The sequence below is a fragment of the Mobula birostris genome, chromosome 17 (assembly GCF_030028105.1).
Source record: "Mobula birostris isolate sMobBir1 chromosome 17, sMobBir1.hap1, whole genome shotgun sequence".
NCBI lineage: Eukaryota > Metazoa > Chordata > Chondrichthyes > Myliobatiformes > Myliobatidae > Mobula > Mobula birostris.
Window position 1 is genome coordinate 13,344,432 of NC_092386.1, and position 15,202 is coordinate 13,359,633.

Below are 15,202 nucleotides of genomic sequence, written 5' to 3' on the forward strand. Positions count from 1 at the left end.
GGTGCCACTGATCTATTGATTAACATCAACAGCTTTAGCAACTGAAGGGCACCTAGCTGAAGTTACTTCCTAGGACTTGGCTTTATGAGCTGGAACCTACTTTAAATCTCTTTGAATTCAGAGAGAAGGCCCATCTCTTTGAAGCATTGTCAAGGTGGCATCCAGCAGTGCATACACTGGACACCACTGTATATATCCAGGTGCCTCCAATGTTTGTGAATTGTGGATGATCCAAAAGAAAAATTCCAAACTTTGAATACAGGCAGAAAGTACAGTAGAATCAATTCTCCAGACTGCACATAAACATTGTGCTATGTAATAGAATTTCTTGTCTAAGACCTTCAAACACCAACACTACTTCTTCTCAAGTGCTTTCCTGCCTTCCTTTCAGAGGAGGCACTAAGGGTATTACTTATTGGCAATGGTAAGTGAGACTAGATCTGGGGAACAGAGCATCACAATTCAGGGAAAATAGATTTACGATGGAGATGAAGAGAAACTGCTTTTCCCCGAAAGTAGTGAATTTGTGGAGTTCTCTAGTAGGGAAGCTGCAGAGGCTAACTCATTAAATATAATTAAGACAAAGTTAACAAGATTTTTGCACAGCAGGGGAATTGAGGGTTATGGGGAAATGGGAGGTAGGTGGATCTGAGTTCATGGCTAAATCAGCCAGGATCTCATTGAATAGTGGAGCAGTATCAATGGGCTAGATGGCCGACTCTTGCTCCGATTTCTTATGTTCTATCTATTAGCCAATAAGTCATGAAGCGTAATCATCGCTTCTATATTTCCATACAACAAAAAAGATGCCAGGAGATGCTAGTCTCTGTTAGCCCTCAATGAAATCCCATTTTCCCACTAATTTTCCCTTCAATCAATGCTCCCCACAATTTTCAAATTCTACCACACTGTTATACAACAGGGGCAATTTACAGTTTAGTTTAAAGTAAATTAAGACACGTTTTGGATAAAAGAGGAAATCTTTGCGGCAAAACAGACAATGTCCAGAGTCCACACATGGACAGCATCAAAGGACTGAAACCAGGCACACACCCCCACCCCATCTCACCTTTAGCAGTTTTCATGTTTTATGGTTTTACAACATTGAATCACAGTGGATTTAATTTGGCTTTTTGACACTGATCAACAGAAAAGACTCTATCGCGTCAAATTGAAAGCAAATTCTCCTAAATTTATTACAATTATTAAACATACTTGATTGCATAAACACTCACCCCTTTCCAGTCAGTACTTAGAAGATGCACTTTCTGCAGCAATTACAGCCTTGAGTCTGTGTGGATAGTTTCTATCAGCTTTGCACATCTGGACACTGCAATTTTTCACCATTCTTCTTTACCAATACTGCTCAAGCTCTATCAGATAGCACGGGGAAAATGAGTGAACAGCCTTTTTCAAGTCCAGCCATAAGTTCTCAATTGGATTTAGGTCTGGACTCTGACCTGGCCACTCCATGACATTAACTTCGTTGTTTTTAAGCCATTCCTGTGTAGTTTTGGCTTTATGCTTGGGGTCATTGTCTTGCTGGAAAACAAATTTTCTCCCAAGTCCCAGTTCCCTTGCAGACTGCATCAGGTTTTCCTCCAGGATTTCCCTGTATTTTGCTGCATTCATTTTACCCTCCATACAAGCCTTCCAGGGCCTGCTGCAGTGAAGCATCCCCATAGCATGCTGCAGCCACTATCATGTTTCACTGTAGGGATGGTGTGTTTTTGATGATATGTGGTGTTTGGCTTAAGCCAAACATAGCATTTAGTTTGATGGCCAAAAAGCTCAATTTTGGTTTCATCAGACCATAGAACCTCCTTCCAGAAGTCTCCCAACATGCCTCCTGGCAAACTGTAGTCAAGATTTCATGTGAGTTCTTCTTCAACAGTGGCTTTCTCTTTGCCACTCTCCCATAAAGCTGCAACTGGTGAAGCACCTGGGCAACAGCTGTTGTATGCACAGTCTTGCCCATCTCAGCCGCTGAAGCTTGTAACTCCTCCAGAGCTGTCATAGGTCTCTTGGTGGCCTCCCTCACTAGTCCCCTTCTTGCACGGTCACTGAAGACAACCTGCTCTAGGCTGATTTACAGGTGTGCCATACTCTTTCCATTTCTTGATGATTGACTTAACTGCACTCCAAGGGATATTCAGTGACTTGGAAATTTTCTTGTATCCATCTCCTGACTTTTGCTTTTCAATAACCTTTTCAAGGAATTTTTTGGAGTTTTTTTTTGTCTTCATCATGTAGTTTTTGCCAGGATACTGACTCACCAGCAGTTGGACTTTCCAGATACAGGTGTATTTTTACTACAATCAATTGACTACATACATATCTCCAAAAACAGACCTCCATTTAACTGAGTATGTAACTTCTAAAAACAACTGGCTGCATCAGTGATAATTTGGTGTGTTATATTAAAAGGAATGAATACTTATGCAAGCAATTATTTTGTTTTATATTCTAAATTAAGTTAGGTCACTTTGTGGATATCTGTTTTCACTTTGACACGAAAGAGTCTTTTCTGCTGATCAGCGTCGAAAAAAACAAATTAAATCCACTGTGCAACACACATCAAAGTTGCTGGTGAATGCAGCAGGCCAGGCAGTATCTGTAGGAAGAGGTGCAGTCGACGTTTCGGTCCGAGACCCTTCGTCAGGACTAGGGTCTCGGACCAAAACGTCGACTGCACCTCTTCCTACAGATGCTGCCTGGCCTGCTGCGTTCACCAGCAACTTTGATGTGTATTGCTTGAATTTCCAGCATCTGCAGAATTCCTGTTGTTTGTGTTTAAATCCACCGTGATTCAGCGTTGTAAAACAATAAAACATGCAAACTTCCAAGAGGGAGGTGAACACTTTTTATAGACACTGTTTTGTGAATGGCCTGGCAAAGGTGTCAAATTAAGGCAGTCAGATCCTTTGTTTCCGTATCAGAGTAATCTAGCTAGTCCCGTTTTCCCAACCCTTAATTCATATCCACAGGTCCTGCTGTGGCTTCTACGTTTAGGTATTTGTCATTTATTGCTTTTAACATTCAGAAAGAACTGAGCAAAAGTTTATACGCAGATGGAGAAAAGCTTGAATTTCCAGCATCTGCAGAATTCCTCGTGTTTGCGTCTGTAAAGCAAAGATGCTTTCAAAAATTAAAAAAAATGAAAAGTTTATAAACACCAAAAATTATAAATTGCAGTAAACAGTAAAAGACAAAATCCAATTAACATTTGCTGTAAAATACCTTTTGCCCTTAAAACTTCATGAATTCTGTTAGGCACGCTGCCATGCAGTTTGATAAGAAAATCGGCTGATGGGTTGTTCCAAGCATCTTGGAGAATTTGCCACAGTTCTTCTGCAGACTTTGGTTCTCTTGCTTGCTTCTGCCGTTCCAGGTAATCCCTGACAGCCTTGATGATGTTAAGACCAGCGCTCTGTGGAGGCCACCCCTTCTCTTGCAGAACTTTCTTTTTGCTGAAGATAGTTTGTATGGCCATGGCCATGTGTTTGGGGTCATTGTCCTGCTGCAGAATGAAGTTGGGACCAATCAGCTGCCTCCCTGATGGTATGATAATCTGCATGTACTTCTCAGTAACACACATAAAATGCTGGAGGAACTCAGCAAGCCAGGCAGCATCTATGGGAAAGAGTAAATAGTCGATGTTTCAGGCCAACACCCTCCCTCAGGCCCGAAAGAGCAACTATTTGCTCGTTCCCATAGATGCTGCCTGGCCTGCTGAGTTCCTCCAGCATTTTGTGTGTGTTGCTTTGGATTTCCAACATCAGCAGATTTTGTGTTTGTGTACTTCTCAGCATTGAGGATTCCATTAATTCTAACCAGATCACCAACTCTATTTGCAGAAGTACAGCCCTAACCATGCAGGGAACCTCCACCTTGCTTCACCTTTGGCTGCAGACATTCATCCATGTAGCACTCTCCAGTTCTTTTACAGACAAACTGCCTCCTGTTTGAGCCAAAAGTTTCACATTTTGACACATCAGTTCAGAGTACTTGTTACCATTGTTCAGCACTCCAGCTTTTGTGCGTAGGCAAGTCTCTTGGCTTTGTTTCCACTTTGGCTTTTTAGCAACAACTCTTCCATGAAGACCACTTCTGACAAATTTCTCTGGACTGTAATGGGGTATGCTTGGGTTCCAGTGGCTTCTGTTAGATAGAAGTGCTGAATTTCTTCCAGTTTAGAAGGGACGTCGGTTTGATGTTATCTCGTCAGTTTCTGTGTGCAGCAGACCATTACAGACCACTACATTTCTGATCCTCAACCTTACCCGTTTCTTTACGGTTCAGAAGAGCTCAGACAGCACATCTTGAAATGCCTATTTGATGCAAAATTTCTGTGTGGGAGGGACCTTGCTGATGTAGGATGACCACCATGTGTCTTGTTGCTAAGCTCTCTTTTGTCATGGTGTCAGAATTGATAGTTAAACTGGCACTATCTGTGACACCCTCAGCTTTTAGTTTGGTCTGACTTCGCCCAGTTTGGTTCCTTCTACACCCATTTCTGTTTCAGATTATCAGTTTAGTTCATTTAACTCATTATGTCATTGATCATTAGCACCTGTTTGTCATTTTTCTTTAATCATGCACTGGGCTATACATCTATAAAGTAATCAAGCTTTTAATTGAAAACTGGTCTGTTGCTTAATATGTTATTTTTTATAAAACATTTTCTAACATTTAATTTTTTTGGAAAATGAACATTTGGAAATCTGAATTTTGCTGTTTTCTACTGACACACCAATGCAGAAGGCAAAAAAAATAAACATCTACAAACACAATTTATATAAAAAATCTAGGGTGCTAAGACTTTTACACAGTACTGCAGCATGTAGATATGAAAAAAAATTAGATTTTAAAATTCACTGCTGTTTTACAAATGTATTAATCATTTTGTATTAATAAGGATAAAGATTAGCTATGTCACATACACTTCAAAACATCAAACCATGCTGCACCAACAGCCAACACGGTCTGAGGATTTGCTGTCCAGCCCAGAAGTGTTGCCATGCTTCTGGAATCAACATAGCATGCCCACAATTTACCAACCCTAACCTGCACATTTTTGGAATGGGGAAGGAAACAGGAGCACCTGGAGGAAACCCACATGGTCACACCGAGCACACAAAATCTTTGAAGACAGTAGTGGAAATTGAACCCTGATCTTACATCTGGCATGACGCTACCATGCCACCTAGCTAAATTAGCAGAAAATAATTCCAGCTGAATGTGTTAAAAGTTCATTTACAAAACCTCTGCTTAACATCAACTATTTGTTAATCTGGGGGAACCTCTGCTATGTCATTGCTGGCTAATAAGAGGAGGTCACGTCCTTCTCCTCTTCAAAAATCTTTACCTGTAATTGCCACTGGTCACGGCAGTCTGATTCCTTTGTATGGCTGATTGATGTCTAAGAAGGTCTCTTATTCGCTTCAGATTGAGTTAAAACAAACTGTGAGTGACTTGTTCCATGTAGGAAACAGTTTCTCATTGTGAATAATACATGGTTTTATCAGGTATTTGGTTGTGCGAAATAGGCAGGGTAAAATGCTCTGTCATTTGGTATTATCAGTTTTATATTTTAAATACATGCAAGTACACATTAATTATGTTGATAAATAAAACAAACTTTATATTAATATACAAGAGTGTTGAAAAATTTAAAAGGAGACCTTAAAAGTACACATTTCAGATTCAGAATATTGTTTATTATCTTCAAAATATGTTGAGAAATTTGTCATTTTGCAGCAGCAGTACAGTGCAACACATAAAACACGATGAGTTAAAATAAGAAATATATATAAATAACCAAATAGTGCAAAAAGAGTGCAAAACAGAAGAATAAAACTCTTCCCCACAGGCTTGCATTATGCAAATTAAAAATTGTTGCCCGGCAGTCCAAAGACTACAAGAGAAACGAGTTGGAAAGAATTTCCTTAGCAACTACCTGTGGTTTCAAAAGGTTTATGGGACCTTAATTTAATTGAAAAGGGCAGCTCACCACTGATAGACATCTGTTGTACTCTTTAATATTAAACTTTTTTCAAATATGAATACATTATTATGATAGTTTTATTAATCTTATTTTGAAAAGTAATCTGATGTGAATTTAATATTTTGTTGATTCAAAGAGGAAGCTTTGGTGGTACTTGCCCAGTTAATTCACTCAACTGATAACTGAAAATAGAATATTTAATCTTATGGGTCAGCCATTTTTTTGTAAAGTAGGAATATCGGAAAAAAAGTGGTTCATGCTTTAGAACTGCAGGTGACAAATTTCACTTATAAAAATTGATTTGAAAAGAAAAATAAGTGTGCTTAGAGGTCTCCTTTATGGGTTCGTCAATTATATTTCTCTGTATAATGGTGAAACTACAGATTACCCACCTCGATTTCTATTATTCAATCTGCTGGTTTAGTTTCATTGATTAGTGATCTGTCTTCCACATGCATTCCTTTTATTGCTAATTCCATTCCAAAGCAGAAATACTTTTTGTTAACTATTTTTTAAAAAATGAAAATAGTTTGAAACAATTATTTTCCAGATGTCATTCCCACATATCCATTAATCTGTTTAAGAAGTGTTGATTTTATTCCAGTGTTTCATTTTGGACTTATTTGTCTGGTGTTGTTTCCTGGTTCTGTGTACATAGTTCAAGTTATAGATGAATACATAAAACATGCACAAAGTTCTCAGCAGTTTGAAAATTTGGATTATGCATACGTCAGTTTGCTCTCTGTTGTAAATAGGTAGCATTTCTGTGACTGTAACACTTTATTCTGCATTCTGTTATTGTTCTTGGCACTCCCTCAGTGCACTGTTGTAATATACTGACCTGCACGAACGGGATGCAAGACAAGTTTTGAACTGTACCCCGTTACATGGGACAATAATAAACCAGTTCACCTACCTAGCTTTAGACTTGTTCTATCTTTAAATTCATAGAGAATTAGGTCTTCAGCTCCATCATTTTATGGGTTTTCTAGGCCAAATGAGGGAGTCCTGAATTTGATGGCAGATTCTTGCTGGCAAATTTGTTATTACACTTCAGCAGTAGGAACAAACATACAGTACATAAGCTATATACAGTATTTACTGTATATTTATTGCCTTTTTTAAATTGTGTTGTTTATCCTAGTGTGTTTTTATATGCTGCATCAGATCCAGAGTAACAACTATTTCATTCTCCGTTACACTTGTGTACTGGAAGTGACATTAAACAATCTTGAATCTTGCTGATTATGCACCAGTGTAGCACAGTAATTTTAATGGATATTCTACAGATGTGAGAAAGAAAGGCAAGAAAAAAGTACAGGTGTCCCCCACTTTTCGAACGTTCGCTTTACGAAACTTCACTGTTACGAAAGACCTACATTAGTTACCTGTTTTCGCTAACAGAAGGTGTTTTCACTGTTACAAAAAAAGGCAGCGCGCAAAAAAAGCAGCACGCACCTCGAGCAACCACTCTCCCCCGGATTCAGAACTGCATTTTAGCCAACATTGTTTAAACACGTGCCTGTGAGCAGCCGTTAGCAAGATGAGTTCTACGGTATCGGAAAAGCCTAAAAGAGTTCATAAGGGTGTTACACTTAGCGTAAAACTAGACATAATTAAGCGTTTCGATCATGGTGAGCAAAGAAAGGGCAAAGTGAGTTTGGCTTGTGGAAGTTGACGAAGATGATGTTGAAGAGGTTTTGGCATCCCATGAACAAGAACTGACAGATGAAGAGCTGATGCAATAGGAAGAGGAAAGGATAACAATTGAAACCGAATGCAGTTGTGAACGGACCGAAAGTGAATTCGTCCAGGAACTGAACATGAAGCAACTGCGTGAGATTTTCACTGCAATGATAAAGTACAACTTTAATTTTGAAAGGGTACGTCGGCTTAGGGCATATTTGCAAGATGGTTTACAAAGAACTGTATGATAGAAAAATGCGTGAGGCTAAGCAGTCAAGCATACTGTCATTTTTCAAGCCTTCCACATCAGCCACAGCAGACGACGAACCTCGACCTTCGACATCAACGCAGGCAGACATAGAAGAAAATGACACCCCAGTGTCCCACCACCCCAGTGGTCCCAACCTCCGGGCCGCGGACAGATACTGATTCACGGAGAATGCAGCGGTAGCCGGGACGCACCCAGCACATCTTTAAGAAAAAAGCCAAAATAAACAAGCTAATTAATTATGTGCCAGGCGGCACCTAATTAATTGGCTTGTTTATTTCCGCTTTTTTCTCAAAGATGTGCTAGGTGCATCCCGGCCACCGCGGTACCCCTGCATGCTTCGCGGATCGGTATTGGTTCGCCGCCCGGAGGGTGGGGGCCACTGCACCACCCCAACATCCGACGACTCAGCCTAACACACCATCATCAGTGTGCTCGGCGCTGTCTTCCCAATTCCAGTAAGTGATACTACACTGTACATACATTATTTCTACTTTATATCGGCTGTGTATTTTTATGCGTTATTTGGTATGATTTGGCAGCTTCATAGCTTAAAGGTTACTGGAGAGAGTGTTTCTGCCGAGAGCGTTTGCGCCGTGTTTCTGCCGAAAGCGCTAGCATGAGATTTTTGCTACGGAGAACAGTGCAGCAATGATTGTGGAAAAGTATTTCTACTTTATATAGGCTGTGTATTTATCATATCATTCCTGCTTTTACTATACGTTACCGTTATTTTAGGTTTCATGTGTTATTTGGCATGATTTGGTAGGTTATTTTTGGGTCTGTGAACGCTCACAAATTTTTCCTATATAAATAAAGGGTAATTGCTTCTTCGCTTTACGACATTCCGGCTTACGAACCGTTTCATAGGAACGCTCTACCTTTGGATGGCGGGGGAAACCTGTAAGCTGATTTTTTTTTTAATTGGCTGAGTTGATAATAAATATTACATTCAAGTGTTTATCGGAGTTTAATTATTTTAGTATTGAAAGGGTTCTAAATAGGAGGAAAATTCAATAGCATCAAAAGATTTGACAGCTGGCAATGCCAAGAGCACGGATTTGTCTTATCAGCATTTTCATGAGAAGGGTTTGTCCTGGCACAATACAAATACCAATTACAGCACTCAATGCTGCGCAGCCATACAAGGCCTTGCTGGTCATGTCCAGGAGGCTTCTGTGCTGCAAATACTCTTTTACAGATACATAAGTCAGAGATAATTGCCTCCTGTAGTGGTGAGTGCAAGCTACTTTCAGCAAAATCTAAGTCTTAAACTTTAATGGAAGCTTTCTTTCTTTGTATATTTGATATCATATAAACTAACGTTAATCTTACGATTTGCTCTGTCTCTCTTGATTATGTATTAGTCCACTTACAGGAAGGAAGAAAGAATACACACACAAATGTGCTGTTAGAGAACCCAGCTGAGATCAAGGCAAGTGACACTACTGTATGTGCAATTAGCTATTGGGAACCAAAAAAGATAAACACCATATCACAGGACAGGAGACATGAGATTACTCTGGGGAGAGTCTTGTGTGGCTAAGCCTGCAAGAGAATGTACTATAGTCAGAAATTTTTAAACAGGAAGACATTTCAGGACAATTTAATTAAACAAAAATGTCAAGGTAACAAAAGACATAGAAATGGATAACAAGAGAGATGTAGTGTGTTTATATTTTAATAAAGTAGTTGGTAAATCACGGTGAAGTAGTTAAGCCTGCGTGCTAAAATATCTTAGCAGGGTTACCGAAAACCAAAGCCTCAAGTTGGTAAATCAGTAAGTTGATTAATTACCGTCACACATACTAAGGTACAATGAAAATCTTGTGGACACTAAGCTCTATTCTACAATTCAAGCCCTCATCCCCTCTAGTAGGAGTCTTTAATCTGCAAGTGATTTGTGTTCCCAAGCTGCAGCACCCTGTGCTGAGCCACCAAATTCCCACCTTGCCTGGCTTTATCTGCAACCATTTACCTGATGTCTTGAAACTACTGTAAGCAGGCTCTATAAAATCTTATGACATTGGAACAGAATTGGGCCATTTGGCCCATCAAGTCTGCTCTGCCATTCGATCATGTCTGATTTATTAGTTCTCTCAACCCCATTCTCCTGCCTTTTCCTCATGACCCTTCCCTCCCTTACAAATCAAGTATATATTAAATTCCGCTTTCTATATACCCATGACTTGGCCTCCAAAGCCATCTATGGCAATGAATTCCACCCTCTGGCAGGAAAGTTGCATCCATCATCAAGGACCCCCCCCACCCCCCGACCATCCCAGCCATGCTTTCTTCGTGCTGCTGCCATCAAGAGCCTTAGGTCCCACACCAACAGGTTCAGGAATAGTTATTACCCTCAATCATCAGGCTCCTGAACCAGAGTGAAAAATTTCACTCCCCCCAACACTGAACTGATTCCACAGCCTATGGACTCACTTTCCAGGACTCTACAACTCATGTTCTCAGTATTTGTTATTTATTATTATTTTCATTTTTTGTATTTGTACAATTTGTTGTCTTTCGCACATCAGTTTTTGTCTGTTATGTGCAGTTTTTAATTGATTCCGTTTCTTTGCACTTACTGTGAATGCCTGCAAGAAAATGAATCTCAAGGTCGGAAATGGTGACATACTGTATATGTACATTGATAATAAATTTGGTCCGAGATTCCCCCAAAATTGGAAACATCCTCTCCATATCCACTCTATATTGGCCTTTCAATATTTGATAGGCTTTGTCTAAACTCCAGTGAGTACAGACCCGGGGCCATTAAATGCTCCTCATACATTCATCATCATCATCATCATCATCATCATCAGGTGCCATGCCCGGTTTGAGCTTTGACTGCCATAGCCCACACACTCCAGCTTCAGGTCAAGTGGATCAATTCATTGGTATTCATTTCCAGTTCTCTGGCTGTTGTCTCCATCATCATTTGTCTTTGTCTTCCTCTTGCTTTCTTCCCTTCAATCTTTCCCATAATTACCGTGCATTCTAACTCCTCTTTCCTAATCACATGTCCAATGAAGTTACGTTGCCTTTTCATGATCTCATACATTATTTCTCTTTCTGTGTTTGCTCTGTTCATGACATCCTCGTTAGATATTCCTTTTGTCCATGATATTCTTTGCATCCTCCTCAAAAACCACATCTCTGCTGCTTCAATTCATTTCCTCATGTTACTAGATATTGTCCAACATTCTGAGCCATATAACATAACTGAATAAACGTAACATTTCAGTACTCTGAGGCAGGTTGTCATGCCTAGTTTAGTACTGGTCAGTATACTCTTCATTCTCGTAAAGGTGTCTTTTGCCATCCCTATTCTTCTTTTGATGTCCATGTCGCACCTGCCATCTGATCTCACCCAGCTTCCGAAGTAGAAAAAGTTCTGTACCTGTTTTATGTCTTCTCTGTTTATTCTCACCCAGCAGATAGGATTCTCCTTCTTTTTGGATATCACCATACATTCTGTCTTTTTGCAATTGATAGACCCATTTTTGCTCTTTCTTCAACAACTGTATCAACTAAGTTTCGTAGTTCTTCCTCTGTACTTGCAATTAACAGTGTCACCCACATATCTGAAATTATTGGTGTTTTCACTGCCAACTTTTATTCCCAAGATGTCTCTTATTTTTTGTAATATTGTTTCACTGTACACATTAAATAAATCAGGGGAGAAAACACACCCTTGTCTAACGCCTCTCTTGATTTTCGTAAACTGACTCACTTCTCCATCTAATCTTACAGCAGCAGTTCATTCCCAGTACAGATTTCTGATTAGGCGGAGGTCTTTTGAATCTTGATCTAGAGTTTCCTGTAATATTTCAAATAACTTATTGTGCTTCACTTTATCAAAACATTAATGCTTTTATTTCCAAAATCATTCTCGTGAATCTCCTCCAATGCCAACACATCCTATCTTAGATAAGGGACCCAAAACAGCTCACAATACTTTTCAAACGTTCGCTTTACAAAACCTCACTGTTAACGAAAGACCTACATTAGTTACCTGTTTTCGCTAACAGAAGGTGTTTTCACTGTTACAAAAAAAGGCAGCGAGTGAAAAAAGCAACGCGCGCCCCGAGCAGCCGCTCCGCCCCCAGAACTGCATTCTAGCCAGCAATGCTTAAACACGTGCCTGTGAGCAGCCGTTAGCAAGATGAGTTCTAAGGTATCGAAAAAGCCTAAAAGAACTCGTAAAGATGTTACACTTAGCGTAACACTAAACATAATTAAGCGTTTCGATCGTGGTGAACGAAGTAAGGACAAAGTGAGTTTGGCTTGTGGAAGTTGGCAAAGATGATGGTGAAGAAGTTTTGGCATCCCATGAACAAGAACTGATAGATGAAGAGTTGATGCAATTGGAAGAGGAAAGGATAACAATCGAAACCAAATGCAGTAGCGAATGGACCGAAAGTGAAGTCATCCAGGAACTGAACGTGAAGCAACTGCATGAGATTTTCGCTGCAATGATAAAGTACGACCTTAATTTTGAAAGGGTACATCGGTTTAGGGCATATTTGCAAGATGGTTTGAGTGCTTGCAAAGAACTGTATGATAGAAAAATGCACGAGGCTAAGCACTCAAGCAAGCCTTCCGCATCAGCCACAGCAGACGACGAATCTCAACCTTCGACATCGAGGCAGGCAGTCATAGAAGATGACCTGTCTGCCCTGATGGAAACAGACGACGCTGAAATGACACCCCAGTGTCCCACCACCCCAACCCCCGGGCCAGGGACCAATACACTGCCGCGGAGAATGCAGTGGTAGCCGGGACGCACCCAGCACATCTTTTTAAAAAAAAGCCGAAATACACAAGCTAATTAATTAGGTTGTTTATTTTGGCTTTTTTCTTAAAGATGTGTTGGGTGCGTCCCGGCCACCGCTGTACCCCTGCATGCTTCATGGATCAGTATCGGTTGGCGGCCTGGAGGGTTGGGACCACTGCACCACCCCAACCTCCAACGACTCAGCCTAACACACCATCATCAGTGTGCTCGGCGCTGTCTTCCCAATTCCGGTAAGTGATACTACACTGTACATACATTATTTCTACTTTATATAGGCTGTGTATTTTTATGCGTTATTTGGTATGATTTGGCAGCTTCACAGCTTAAAGGTTACTGGAGAGAGTGTTTCTGCCGAGAGCACTTGCGTGAGGTTTTCACTACGGAGAACAGTGCGGCAATGATTGTAGAGAGGTATTTCTACTTTATATAGGCTGTGTATTTATCATATCGTTCCTGCTTTTACTATATGTTACCATTATTTTAGGTTTTATGTGTTATTTGGCATGATTTGGTAGATTATTTTTGGGTCTACGAACGCTCACAAATTTTTCCCATATAAATAAATGGTAATTGCTTCTTCGCTTTTTGACATTCCGGCTTACGAACCATTTCATAGGAACGCTCTACCTTTGGATGGCAGGGGAAACCTGTACTCCAAATGTGGTCTGATCTATTGCCTTATAGAGACCCAGCTATTATGCACTCACACCATTATGGACACTTCCTCTGAACTGTTGCCATCAAGATTTGCAAACTGCCTCACTGTTCTGAAATGCCCAAGTCAGTTTCCATATGAGACCTGTCACTTGGTTAACATATAACAGGCTGCTTTTCATTAGCAGCAGATTGAGAACATCTTTTAACTCAGTGACATATTCTTGCCCAGTTCTCTGAATAGCTTGTTACATTGTTTTACAAGTAACTTTCAATCTTATGAAGGGCTTCACAGATCCTTCCATGTTCTGTCAGTTATTTCACTGACATCTCTGCTTATGCAATGCTATGTGCCTGTCATACTGCTGCAAGTACATTTTTCAGTGCACCTGTGCACACATGTACTTCAAAGATTCAAAGAACATTTATTATCAAAGAATGTTTAAATTATGCACCTTGAAAGGTGTTTGCTTACAGTCAGCCACAAAGCAAGAAACCCGAAGAACCAATTAAAAAAAGTTCAAAACCACTGCGCAAAGAAAGAAAAAAAAAACAATCTTGCAACCAATAGAAGCAAGAGACAGTACAGTACTCCAAAACAGACTGAGTCCTTAGCTCCACTCCCCAAAGTAACCGGAGTAGGTCCAAGCCTCAGTCTCAGTAGCACAGCAGCCAGAACAGTTCACCAACTGAGAGACAAATGAACATCGCGGGAAAGCAAGTAAAATCAAATTCGCTTCCGGTTCCAACACTCGGGCTTTCCAGTCTATCTGAACCAGAGTTTAAACTGCCCAAGCACTGGATAGTACCTTGCTCTAGGACCTGGACCCTGGCGTAGTGATACACTTGAGATGCCCAGCTTGAAGCCATTCTCGATCTCATCAAATAGGCTCAGTACCTGGAGCAATTCAACCTTGCATCCAGGTTAGGTGGACAGGCTTCGAAACTCTTCTGCATCGACTCCTCTCCAGATTGCTCACTCTAACCCCAACTTCGATAACAATACCAAACCACCTGCAACCCCATCTTAAACACATTGTGCTTCTGATTTGCAATGCATCTGCACAGTCCATCCTTCGAATCAGCTTCGCCTCCACTTGCTTCTTCATTGCTTGTTGTGGTAACTTACCACAATTTTCTTCGGAAAAGGTATTTATGTTTTTAGTTGAATTTCTTGCCTTTCTAACTACCGATAAGCTGTCACACACCTTCAGTAGCGCCATCTTAAACTTGTGCAGATGACAATAAACTCAACTTTGATGCAATGTCTGCTTCACATGGGCTCTCAGCGAGAAAGATGGTCTATTCCTTACTGGCAGATACCTTAAAGTCAGCATTGTGCATCCATTACACTCCCTCAAACTACTGCCCTACCGTCTCCCAGAAACGTCTCACATCTTAGAAGACATGCCTCAAGAAGGTGGTATCCATCATGAAAGAATCTCACCATCCATGACATGCCCTCTTTTCATTACTACCATCAGGGAGGTAGTACAGGAGCATGAAGACCCATACTCAAACGTTTTAGGAACAGCTCTTCTTCTCCTCCATCAAATTTCTTAACGCTCCACAAAACCTTGAAAACTAACTCACTATTTTGCTCTTATTTTGTACTCCTTATCACTTTTTATATTTCTTATTGTAGCTTAAAGGTAATTTTTTATGTATTGCACTGTACTGTTGCCACAAAACAATATATGTCACGACATAGGTCAGTGATAATAAACCTGATTTGTTTGTTCTTCTTTGTTCTCCCTTCAGTCCTGGTTTCAAAGTTGGACTGCCGCTG

The 15,202-nt window shown here is 40.3% G+C and overlaps 1 protein-coding gene across 5 annotated transcripts in view; it reads right to left on the reverse strand.

Moving 5' to 3' along the window:
- ssbp2b (single stranded DNA binding protein 2b) overlaps positions 1–15,202 on the reverse strand; it is a 324,475-nt gene that overhangs the window by 221,822 nt on the left and 87,451 nt on the right. The gene's annotated exons all lie outside the window — the stretch shown is intronic.